The following is a 13,577-nucleotide window of genomic DNA, read 5'->3' on the forward strand; positions in this document are numbered from 1 at the left end:
GGTTTGATAAGGCTTTATGGCTCTTTGTTCCATTCTCTAATCTCATTTTGATTTTATAATAGAAACAAACCTAAAGAAAAAAATAATGCCATATGAAAACATATCATGCATGTGACCTGAAAACAGATCCATAAAGAGAAAGTGACAATGACGGTGGGTTCTGGAACCTGGCCTGAGCCGTCTTGTTTATGTACCACATCAGGTTATTCTGTCAGATGCTGTTAGACACCAAGTTTCAGGTGGGTAGAGAGCGACAGATGATAGCATAGATCTCAGTCCAGATTCTGCCACACGGGCAGATATTTATTAAAAATGTCTCAGCAGTCAGGCCCAAGGCAGCTCCTACCGCCTGTCCTGAGAGGCTCCAGCTGTCTCTAGGTGCTCCAGCCTTGTCCTGCATGAAAATTTAATTCAAAGTGGTTGTGAGTGTGTCAGGGACAGGATTTTGTTCCTCTTGTCAACTTGAGCTGTCTTCCGACTCAGTGGTGGATGTGGTGCTGTTACATTTTAGGGTTAAGCCTCAGGCGCTACTGTAAGGTGGGGGGGGTGGTGTCTGTGTGTGTGTGTGTGTGTGTGTGTGTGTGGCGGTGGGGGGGGTGAGGGCGGTTACCCATAATCGGTGAGATGAACAGAAGAGCGCGTAGCTGTCACAACATGGCTTTCCTCGTTAGAATGCTAACTCACCAACATACGTGCTGAAGTATTCTAACCTGAATTAGACACCATAACACTGGATCACTGCTTAGTCATAAACTGTCAGGTAAAATCTGAGATTTGAACTTCACAGTTAGCAACCTGGATGATGCATAGGCTGCATCCAGCAAACTGAGCACCCACACTGGTTCCAGGTATACTTGAAACCTTTTTTTAAAATTGACCATGAAAACTCAACAAATTGCATAAGTTACGGCATTGTGCTCTGACCCTAATGGAATTGAAAATCAACCACAAAAAGCAACCCACAAAGGCCACAGCAAAGAATCGTACGTGCCAGTGATTCGGGGCATCAGGAGGAAATGAAAGTGGACTGCAGACTATTTGGGGGTGGTTTAGGGTACTGGAGGTACCGTGGGATGCAGCCCAGGTACCAGAGGGCCGTCTCATTCACCTCACAGATCCTGAGCGCCCCTTTCAGGTGCGGTGGACGCAGCGGTGAGCAGAAAGCGCCTTGTTCTCGGGGGAGCTGAGCTCCCTGCGTTGAGGGGAGACGAATAAAACAGTTCCGTGATGTCAGGTGCTGAAGGCTAGGAGGGAGGGTCCGTCCAAAGGGGATTTGGTGTGCTGTGTTGAAGGGGCTGGGCAGACAGACAGACACTTGTCAGGGAGCGTCACCTGAGAAGGGAGGTGGGGCAGCTGCCGGTGAGGACTTCCTCGGGCAGAGAGGACAGGAAGGAAATGGGGAGGTGGAAGATGCCTTGCCTGAGGCCATCCTGGATTTGGGATTTTACTCTGAATAAAGTCCTTTGACTAGCTTACATCCTGAAGGGCGTCCTCGGGTTTTTTCTCTGAAAAAACTTCCGACAGCATTTTGGGTTTGAGACTAGTTAAACACGGGTGAAGCTTAATGATACGCACGCCTCCTGGCCTGTTTCCCTTCACGGCAAGAACTCGGACTGGCAGGCTTTGTGGAAGCCTGCGCCACGTCATCTGCCTTTGAGGAAATAGGGCACCTTTATCAATATTAGCAGCTGGGAAGGCGTTTTCACCTAAGCACAGGCATTTTGACAATGATCCATAGATGAGTTAACGCCTGTAAAATGCTAGAGCTATGCCTCATAACAAAACAAGGATTTGATTTCAGAAGAGCGTGTGACGTATGGCAAGGTCGTTTGGTAGGTTTTTAGTGCCCTGCCGAGTGCCCCTTCCACTGCCGGGCTCCAGAACACACAGCCATCTCCACGGCCCTTGATGCACCAGCACTTAACTCAGCACCTTTCAGCAGCCTGTATTCACTTGCCAAAGGTTCACAGGTAAAGGAAGAGTTCAGAAAAGGTCTAAATCATGTTCCTGTTTTTCCAGATGGATGACGAACAAAAGACCACGAGTCCATTGTGAGAGCCGTTAAATTCCGCCTTTATTTCAGAACGTAGCTGTGGGTTGTTAAGATTTTTTTCCGCTTCAGTACTTTCAAGGGGAAGTGAGGTGGTTGTATTTTCTTTGTACAAAGATTCTCAGTGACATGTCAGCTGCCATCACAAGACCTACAGCAGGCGTACTTTGCCACATACAAGATGGTGTTCTCGTTTGCACCCTTACTTAATAGTAAGTGCAGAGAAAAAGCTGGAATTGTAGGAGGTTATTGCTCACCTCCGTTTTTCCTTCTTAAAGGTCCAAAGGGACTGACCAGGCAAGGTTTCATTTGCAGCTGGACTAGAAAAATCCAGAGGGGAAATGTGACTTGACCTAATGAGATCTGGAAACATGCTGCCACATGAGGCACCTTAGCGATTCACTGTTGTATTTTTGTAATTTTAGACCCGCACTTGTTGCCATTCTAGGGCACACAGTTGTTGAATATTAAATCTGAAAGATCAAGGGCAAAATGGAGGGAGATAACTGCTTGCCCACGAATCTGCAATTCCACTTGCTGGCTAACTGAAGGAGTAATAGCCAAAACTCAAAATGGTCCTCAAAAAGCACTAACACCTCAGTTCTTGTAAAGGGGTCCCGACGGTGCCGGCGTGGGGCCCAGGTTCCCCTTTCAGGGTGCCCACGCTGACCAGAGCTGAATCCCCAGGTGGGCTCAAGCATTCTGTGTGGTCAGTGACTGGCACATTCGGTGGGAGAGCAGCCGCAGCAGAGTACCGCTAAGCATAAGCCTTTCACCAGAGGCCAGAGGTGGAGACCAAGCCCCAGGACGGTCGGCCTTGGGGGAGAAAGGCTAAGTTTCTAGGAAGCGTCAGCAAGTAGGGCAGCCTGCGTTAGCTAGTTTCTGGAGTTTGGTCAAAGACAGCTCTCAGAAGAAAGGAATTTTCTGCAGTTTATCAGCTGTTTGAGCATTTCAGATTTAGCGAGAAGGACTAGGAAGACATAGCTGTGGGCCTAAGATACTAAGGCAAATAAAAGTAAAACCAGCCACAAGGTCACGTCAATGGGTGTCTCTGAGACAGGCACTGGCCTGCACCCCAGGACAGGGCAGCACCCAGCATCGGGAGGGGGCTGCACATTCCAACCACGGCAATGAGGACTCGTGTCTGGAGCCTGGGGAGGCGAGAAGACAAGGAGGGGACCTGACGTTCCCATGTCGCCCTCCCTGCTCAGTTTATAGCAAGGGCCTTGATCTAATGATGTGGCCACGTGGGCTCCCTCCCAGCCCCGGGGAGGAACCCTCCACTCTCAGTGCTGGGGCTGTGGGAAAGAACTGGCTCTGTGACCTTTCCCAGCCCCTCGGCATTGCTCGGCTGGGAAAGCTCCGTGTTCAGAGTGAAGAGTCTCCTGAGATTGGAGAAATTTGGGCAGAGCAGCCTAGGAGGAGGGGAGCAGCTGCAGGAGTGGGGACGTTATCGGCTACAAAGCTGTGAACTGTGCATTTTCGGTTTAATGTACATGTTTATTCGTCCATCCATCCTCTATCATCCATCTACTCATTTATGCATCACCCATCCATCCATCCATCCATCATCCATGTGCCCATCCATCCATCCATCCACCCATCCATTCATCTATCATTCCGTCTATCCATTACCCACCCATCAACCCATCATCCATCCATCCATCCATCACCCATTCATCATCCATTGATCTATTCATCATTTTTCCATCATCCATCTATCCATTTATCCATCCATCTATCCATCTATCCATCACCCACCCATCTATCCATCCATCATTTTTCCATCATTCATCCATCCATCTACCCACCCACCCCCCAACAAATGTTCACTGAGCACTGATACAAGCCAATTCCTTGGTCAAAGAACTCAGAAAGTTGCTTGTACCTCCTGAAAAAGATGCTACACTTTCATACTTCTGTGCCTTTAAAAACGCTGTACCTGGTGTTTGGAATGACCCCCCATGTGCCATCCCTGCTTGTCGATTTGGCAACTCTTATCTGTCAATCGAGACGGCTCAGAGGCAGCCTGCTCAGTGTAGCTGCCATGATTCCGGCTCAGTTGGTCCTTGGCGCATGTAACCACTGCATCTTGTCACCACTCCCAGAGCTGGTGACCATAGTGGGTTGGCATTATTCACAGGATGCCTCCTCATTGAACTTTAGGTTCTTTCTAACCTGGACCATATCACTGCATCTTTCTTTACCCTGAGGATAGCGCCCAGTGGACTGTCCAAAAATGTTTGCTGATAAATTGAGTGAAGGAAGATCAATAACCAGCTGCTTGTTTTGTACTTTGTTCAACTATCACTGGCATTTCTAGTGTGTGCCAGACCCATGACGGGAGCTGAGGGCACTGCAGTGAGTGAGTGAACCTGTCCTAGCATCCCTGCCCTCCTGGAGCTTTCACTTTGACCCAAGTCAAATGCAGCACACACAGTACTTGGGATGGCCAGAGGTATCAAGTTAAAGATCCTCTGACTGTGGGAACATCAGGTAGAAGTGATAAAGGTGACAGGGCCACACCCAGAGCTGTGGCAGGAGGAATTCAGAGGACAGAGCCCTGGGCTGTGGCAGCAGACAAGGCCCTGTCCCCCTGTCCAGGAGGACACAGGCTCTCTTGGTGGTAATATTACCCTGCAGGTGTCCGGAATCTCGGGGAGCTGAAAGGCCAGCCTCCAGACAAGTGGAAATAATTGCTAAGAGATGAAGAAACAACTGAAAAGGAATACCAAGCAGAACAGCTTTTCAGAGGGAGCGAGCGGAAAACAGAAAATGGACGAGGTATTTGAAATTCTCCATTTTACCTCAATATTGGAAGCAGTTATTTCCTCAGCTTTTAGAATTTAGCCCCGAGGGCAATGCAATTGGAAATGACAGCAGGATCCTGTAATGTTGACTCTGAACCTCACATGTGGGAATGACTTGGACTGGTTTCTGTTACAAGAGCCCACATAAACCTCGGGGGTGCCCTCACAGGGCTCCTATCTCAAACCGTGTATCTGCTCCACACCCCAGAGCTACTTTGTGTGGGGGACTTGGCAGTGAACCAGGAAGCACAGATTGGGGCAGGGACCTGTAGGTGAGATCACTTACAAATTGGTCTAAGTATCCATTGAACAATGGATCGGGATAGTGTTTGAAATGACACAGGAAGACTGTGCGTCAGCTTCCCGGTGTACGGACTTTCCGTGCTCATGATTATAAAACGATGATGAACACACACTTAGGCTTTTATTGGTAGAGACATCAGGGACATAAAACCCCATATCGCAGGGCTGGTGCCAGGTGGGTTCTCGCGCCATCTCCACAAGTCATGAAATCCCTTGGCAAACTTGGTCCTTTTCTGTATGTTCACTTTGCTGCCTATGATACAGGCTGTGATTTTCCTGCTGCTTCTTGTGGGTTATACAAGCTTGAACTGATATAGACAGAAGGGGGGGAAATAGCAAATGTTCTGTTGAGACAGAAAATGTATGATACTGTTTCTGAAAATTGTCAAGTTCTGGGTAAATGCCAGCCTTGTTATTTCTGATATTGTGACTTTTGTCAGCTATCAGATTGATTCCTCCTTATTTTCTTACATAGCTTTGTGGACCCCGAGAAGAAAGATTCATCTGATGTGATGTGGGCCTGGCGTTTTCTTTGTGGGAAGGATTTTTAACTACAAGTTCAGTTTATTTAATAGATATTGGGGTATTCAGGTCATCTGTTTCTTTTTGAGTGAGACTTGGTGGGTTGTACATTTTAAGGAAATTGTCTATTTTATCTAAGTTATAAAATGGTTTCTCCCTCTCTTTTTAATGATTAGTCTGTCTAGATAGCAGTTTATCCATTTTATTTATATTCTCAAAGAAACAAGATTTAGTTGCATTGGTTCTCTCTCTTGTGTTTCTGTAATCTATCATTAACTTCTGTTCTTAACTTTATTCTTTCCTATCTTCCACTTGCTTTGGGTTTAACTTAGTGGTTTTTTTTTTAATTTTGTTTCTTAAGATGGAAGCTTAAGTAATAGATTTGAGATTTTTCTTCTCTTATAAATGTTAATGTTATAAATTTTTTTCTAATTACAGCTTCAGTTACACATTACAAGTTTGAATTATAATTTTAATATGTTATTTCCTTTTCATTTATCTGAAAATACTGTCTAATACCCATTTGTTATTTCTTCTTTGACTGATACATTACTTGGAAGTGTGTTTAGTTTGTAAATTTGCAGACTTTTATTTTAATTCCTTATGATTGAAGAACATACCTTGTATGATGAAAATACTTTCACATTTTTGGAGACTTGTTTTATTACCTATTACATATAATATGGCCTATGTTGCTTCTGTTCCATGTTCACTTTAAAAGAGTGTGCATGGGTAGAGAATTCTGTAACTGTCAGTTAGGCCACGTTGTTTTTATAGTGTGCGAGTCTTCTCTATCCTTACTGATTTTCTGTCTACACCGTCTATCAATATTTGACAAGAGGGTGGGGAAATCTCCAGTTATAATTGTGGGTTTATCTCTTTATCCTTTAGTGTCAACCCAGTTTATGTTAATACATGTTGAAAATGCATGTATTTTACTATTAGGTGTAAGCATTTCGGATTGTTATGTGCTTTTCACTAACTGACCTTTTCTCATGAACTGCTGTTTGTCTCCCTGGTAATATTCTTTTTTCTCAAATCTACTTTGACATTAACATAACTTTCTTTCGGAAACCATTTTCATGGTATAACTTTTCCTATTATCCTTTAATTTAACCTGTGTCTGCACTTTGAAAGCTGTTTTCTTATAGTATAAACTTGGGTCTTATTATTTAATCTGATAACCTCTGCCTTTTATTTGGAGTATGTAGGCCATTTACAAATCATGTAATTATGCATCCAGTTTGGCTTTTATCTACCATCACACTATTTGTTTTGATCACTGCAAAGAGCTGATCAGTGGTTGGTCTAAAGGTGATGGGTCTGCAATTCAAGTCTGCGCCTGTCAATCAATGCACCCTTTCCGTGGCAGTTAGTGTTCTGGAAACACCATGGAACCGGCCATGTGTTTTTTATTCTAATTTTGACCCAGGTGGGGGCAGAGATATTTATCAATATGAAAATAATATACACATTTTCAGCATTTAGAGAGAGTAAAATTCCTATGTCAGAAATTTAGTCTTTGAGGCCCTATTTGGCAAAATGTAGCCATAGTTTTATCCATTGTTATGGTTTATATGGTCCTTAGAGTATGGCTCTATAGAAAACCACTGTTTAAAACTTGAATTTAGTTTATTTCTAAAACGATGGTTTATTCACTATGTTTATTTGATCTTAAGAATAAAAGTTTTTCCTTTAATGATTTTAGCAATACGGTGTTAAGTTTTTTGGTTGTGTGCTTTTATACAGGAAAAGGGAGTCTCCCAATTTCTTTGAAAGATACTTGTTTAGGAGAAGGGAGTGCCCTCATGCCTCAGGCTTTTCATAGAGATCCTTCACATCTGCTGCATGCAAGCCCAGTGCTCTCAGCGTGTCATTTCACTGCCGTGCCTGGGACATCAGAACCCTGGTGGGAAACAAAGCAAAGGCCAATCCGTGAAAAAATACAAGTTTTAACTCTATTTCTCTTTGTTACTTTTATCCCTTTGCTTGTAGTGAAAATGATATTGTAGCTCTTTGACAAGATATGAGGACAGAAGGGTAAGCGTGTTTCTTTTCTATTTAAGCATGAACTACTTTTAATTCTCATTTTCTAAGTGAAGAGTCAGTACAGGACAGAACACGTTTCTGGACTCCTGAAATGGTCTATAATCCTTGAGTGCTAAAACACTTGAGTGTTTCCACTGGTGTCTGAAGTGTGGGTTTCCTGTGTGGCCTGGCAAAGAACACAAAAAGGCCCCAGAATAGGGACTTCATTTGTTCTGGCAATTTCCTTTGAGATCCCCCTGGGTTGGTTTTCCTCTGCAGGGGATGGGACAGTAAGTAGTGGCTTTGATGAGGCAGAAGAGCTGAGGAAGGAACATTGTACACCACAGGCAATCACTGTCCAAGGTCCCTCAGCTGGAAGTGAGCACAAGTTGGGGGATTTGGCTGAGGCTGGTGCCATGGTTTCCGCCTGACGAGCAGTGCTGGGCAGCTTCCCTACCCCCGCCCCCAAGCACTCATGACCAAAAACACCATATAAACAAATAAACAAACAAACATAAAACCCAAAGTAGAAAACAGCACCTACAGATGATATGTTTCATCATAAAACAAGCTTCTAGAACTTCAAGTCTTGTCAAAATAGAACTATTTGGGCATTTTTTTAAAAAGAAGCATTAATGTCATCATTCTTCCATAGACTGTTCTTCCAGAAGTATCAGTGGCAAGAGTCAGTCCATAGAGGAGAGGAGGATGGGGTCAGTTTCTCCCCTCGTCTGTCTACTTTCTCCCTCCCATCTTGCATCAATTGTTCCTTCTTCTGGTGGTCAAGAATGGCAGACTGAAGACATTCCCTGGACCATGAACACCTTGTCTGTGAATCACACACATGCCAGTATTAAACACTTGCCATCGAGACAACTCTTAGATCTAAATTTCCCAGGAGTGAAATAGGACGGAAGCTTTTGTGTCCATTTACATTGCAGATCCATGTCCATCAGTATTTAAGTCTCCAGCCCTCTGGGGTGTCTCAGTTATAACGGGACGTGAGGTTTTACCTACATCCAAGAGTCAGTCTTTAAACTTTCTACGACTCTCAGTGACAAAAAACATTCTCGGGTTTGAGTCCACTATCAATTTGGATTTGCAGTCTGTGCCATCCATATGCCATGAAAGTAACTGTCTGTGTTGCAAACAGATAGTCCCCCCACTGGCCCTCTCGGGGTTAGGAGATGGAAGTCCTTTGAGGGTCTTGAGCTCCCAGAAGACAGGGTGCAAAACCCATTCCTGTCCTAACACCCTGCTTCCGCTCTCTGAGCAGCTGTGCCAAACAGCTGCACGATCCAGAAGCATGCCGCATGGAGAAAATGGTTAAACTTATGGAACCTTGATTCTACAGCCTTCAGAAGTGACGTTTTAACTCTAGGCTGCTCATGTTAACACATTAGCAGAGGCAGGTGAGAGACTTGGATGGATTTTACTTTAGGACTGATAGGTAAAAGCAAGCAATTATCCAAAACTAAGGCTTTAGGGTGCTTAGGGAGACCACATAATCTGTCCTCGGTGTGTTGAGACATCAGTTAGACTTTGCACAGAAAATCAGCCACCTAACCAACTGGGGGGGAGGGGTTCATGCCAGCACTGACCAATAACAGCAAAAATATCATATTCAAAGCAAAGAGCTAAGCAAATTCAAAAGAAATTTAATAGGCACTATTTTTTCCCTATGCAGACAAATGTGAGTCTGTTGAAATTTTTCAACTTAGAGAGCTATATTTAGTTGCGTGACTATACAATCGTCATAAAGATGTCAGTGGCCCCAGCCGTCCCCGGGCACCTGCAAGAATGATTCATTTGACTAATGACAAAGTATCTGCATATGGAGAGCGTCATACATCTTCCACGTGTTATAATAAAATACGTTATCAGTGCAGCAGAAAGGACTTCTGTCCCTACCTGGCATTGACCCCGGGGAGTCCGAGCCCTAAAGTATTAAGAAGTAACAACCCACGTGAAATCGATCTTGGTACCTGGAGCAGCTTCAGTGTTCGAGTCAAGACCTGCAGTGGTCGCTGGTGGGACACCCTGGATGCTTTATCCAAGGGCCCAGCTTGGGAGCTGTCCAGCCCTGGAGGCTGCAGACAAAAACCAGGAAACGTCAGATTTACAAAGTCCTTTCACTTTGTTAAGCCATTGACCGAATAATCCAGACCCGAAGAACTGAGGTGCATGTTGGCAGTGGGTGATAACTGTGGAATGTTCTGGTAGTGGACCCCTGCGCTGGGGATTTCCTGTCTGTTTGGAGTCTCAGTGGGTAGGAGCGTGTTGTGCTCACAGAGAACCTAGGAGGAGGCAGCCTCTGTGACTGTCCTTCCGCCTGGGAAGGGGGTGCACCTCCCAGGGCCCCAGGGCCCCTGAACGCGGTGTCGGGAGCAGCAAAGGGGCCCAGCTTAGAGGGAGGAGTCAGGGATTAGGGCCACCTGAGGGGTACTCAGCCTCTGCTGTGATGGCAGGTGAGGCGAAGGCAGCTCAGCTCCCTTGGGGAGGAGCCGGGTGGTTACGGTGCAAACACCTCAGGCCCTGTGTGCAGGACGGACCTGCAGGTCTCCTGTCCCCGAGAGCCCTGGGGCCTCGCCGGCGTCCCTGGGTGTCCAGCAGCGCCCGCCTCCCCAGCTGGGCCGCCCCTCTGTGTGGACCGCCACCCGTGCCCAGGCCTAGCCGCCTTCCTTCACCCCACGCGGCAGGGATGCCCCCTCACCAGGCCCCCGCTAAGCCTCCTCAGACACCTGAGGACTGAATGGCTCAGGAAGGGAAAGGGGGGCGTGTGGGGAAAGAGGGAGAGGAGAGGGAAGCGGACTGACAGTGCCTGGAGCCTTGTTCCGCGTGACCGCCCCGACCTGCGCGTCCCGGTCCTCACCCCGGCCCTCCCGCCTCGGAGCGCCCCGTCGCTGAGCACGTCAGGACCCGAGCGGTAATTGTGCCTCGGGGCGGCCGGCGAGGTGACGGAGGGCGGCGGCCGCGGCGGCCAGGTGTGCGCGGAAGGCGCTGGGCCTGGGGCTCCGGGCAGAGCTCTTGGTGGCGGTGCAGGTGGCCAGGTGGGGACAAGATAAACTGCCCTCCTAGCTGTTTGGGCAAGCCTGGCATGCTGCCTCGGCCACATCGGTTCTAAAGGAACAAGAGAACACAAGCAATGAAGACCTGCCCAGTGTTAGGCGTTTTCCAATGCCCAGTTGTGTGAGCCCCACACTGGGGGGACTTCTGCGTGGGACGATGTTTTGCGTGGACGAGCCCTGGGAGAGAGCCGGCCCGCATGCGGCGGGCTGCAACACCGAGGAAGAGCGTGTCACTTCAGGAACCGTCCCCTAGATGGCGCCCTGAGACAACGTTTGCATTTTTTTCAACAACACCTTCAAATCTTTTTCAAATATACTTCGTTAGGGTTCTTTGCACGCTCAAAGATGATGCTTCACATTTCTGTTGGAAGTGACGCATTTTGTATTTTTCCCCCAGTGGGTAATTAAACCACTAGTGTATAAACATGACGTTTTGTGTGATGGCCAGTCTCTTGGTTCCCAGGAAGAAGGGATGGAAGGGACAGGACTTTGGACTTGACTGACCTGTGTAACCTTGGGAAAGTTGCGTGCCTTCTGAGCCTCCATTTCTCCATCTATAAATTGGAGCTAATACTGCCTTGGGGAGTGTTTTGCTGCCCTCCCCCTTCTGCCCATGTCGTTTCCCATCGTAGTTGGAGTTCCTTCCAACCAGGTTGCTTTCACCCACTGGGCCCTGATTATACCAGGATCCAGACTCGTCAGCCCCTCACCTGTCAGCTGGAGAGTGGGGAGTGAAGCAGCCTCGTGAGTTAATAACACACCTCTCTCAGCCCTGACTGAGTTCCCAGGGTGTGAGGAGGAGGAATGAACTCATTTTATCGGAGTTTCTATCGAAAGAATACTGTGGGGTTCTTGAGAAATTTCCCAATGCATTTCCAGACCAATCAAAATGGGCCTCATCTAGATGTGAGAGCAACCCAAGGGCTGCGTGGCCACTGCTACATCCGGCTGCTGGACTTCCTTTCCCTGCCCTCAGCGCTCTCTTCAGGGTACACGAGCCTCTGGAGTTAATCAGAAATCTTAACGCAATTGGCAGTGAAGATTCGCCTGCATCTTTGTGTGTCTTGATCAATCATTTCTTTTTATGGGTTAATACTCCACTGTCTGGATGGACCACAGTTTGTTTATCCTTTTGTCTATTGAAAGTCACGTGGATTGCTTCCAGTCTTGGGCGGTTATGAAAAAAGCTGCCATAAACTTTTGTGTGCCAGTTTTTATGTGCCCCTGAGTTTTAAAATCTATTGAGAAAATCCGATGAGTGCCATTGCTGGATAATATGATAAAGCTGTGTGCTGCTTTGTAAAAACCTGGTAAACTGTCTTCCGACGTGCTTTGCATTCCCACCAGCAATGAGTGACAGTTCCTGTGGCCCCACATCCTGGTGAGCAATCGGTGTTGGCAAGTTTTTGGAGTTTAGGCATCCTAATGTGTGCGTTGCCATCATATGTCGTTGTTATCTTTTTAAATTATTATTACTTAATGGACAAATAATTGGTTTAGAATAGCATTAGCTGTAATCGCAGTATTTTCACCAGCTGTGCACTGACTTGGTTTTCCATTCCTGCATCTCGGTTGCTCACGTGTCTCTGCTTCATTCACGTCCACACCCCTTGTTACTGCATGAGCCCCCCCAGTGGGCTTTCCCAGGGTGCCCACCCTTCCCTGGGACGTCGTGCTTCACACAACAGCTCTCCTTCAGGCCAGGATGTTTGGGACTCCTGCCAAAACCTTCTGGGAATACTTGTCACCTTTTTCATTTTGGTGTGATTTTTTGTTCACTTTTCTCTTTTACTACAAGAAGCACACTTAGGAATAAATACTTCTAAGCTGCACCAAGCAATTTAATCCCACTAAAGGAACCTACGTTAAATGACGTTCATCACAGATGAATTTTTAAGGTTAAAGTTTGGTCTGTTTTCTTTAGGGAAGTGACTTTAGTCTCACATTTAAATTATTTGGAAGTGGTTCCCAGGGTTGGTCAGCGTCCTTTCTCTAAACTAGACTAGTCACCATCTGTCGACCCTGCAGTGAGTGCACCAACATTTTACAGGAAGGAGAACACAGGATTGCTGCATGCTGCAGGTGAATGCCTTTGATGACACTGGGCTTTGTCTTCCCTGAATGCTGTGCACTCCTTCGGAGGAGCTCAAGGGACACTGGGTCAGACTTAGTTACAGGAAGTCACCAGACTCAGCTGTTTCCTCACACGTTTGCCCATCGCATTGTAGGCGTATTTTTATGCTCCAGCCCCTGAAAACGTATGTGGGGCGTCTGAACTCCCCCACTCCTTCAGGGACCATTCACTAAGCCCACTCAGGGAGATTCTGACTAGAATTGGCATTGATACCGTAGTGGGAGGATAAAGAGGTTTCTGTCTGTAAGCAGGGGTGTGCAGAGACCTCTCTAGTAAAGGCACTGGAGAGGAATTAGCCATGAACAGGCTGGGGTCCCCGTGCAGCAGCCTTTGTGCTCAGGAAGAGTCAGAATACGTGGCCCAGGGCATTCCAGGGGTCTGGCCCCATTGGCCCACAGAGTGATACTGACGAGAAAGGAAGCCAATGCAGGGCAAAGGGAGAGGAGTAGATGACTGAAAAGAAGGGGACCTGGTCACTCCGAGGCCGAGTGTGATGGCAGGTCCCAGGCGGGGACCCGTGGTCCGTACCCACAGTCTTGTAGCTGTGAACCTTGGACTCTTCCAGGATCAACGACCCAGAGTTCAGTGAGGGGGTCCTGATTTCCTTGTTTGTCTGCAAAATGGTGAAAATCATGGGACTCGAAGCCTACGTGGGTGTTTCA

This window comes from Rhinolophus ferrumequinum, chromosome 7, assembly GCF_004115265.2.
Source record: "Rhinolophus ferrumequinum isolate MPI-CBG mRhiFer1 chromosome 7, mRhiFer1_v1.p, whole genome shotgun sequence".
Lineage (NCBI taxonomy): Eukaryota > Metazoa > Chordata > Mammalia > Chiroptera > Rhinolophidae > Rhinolophus > Rhinolophus ferrumequinum.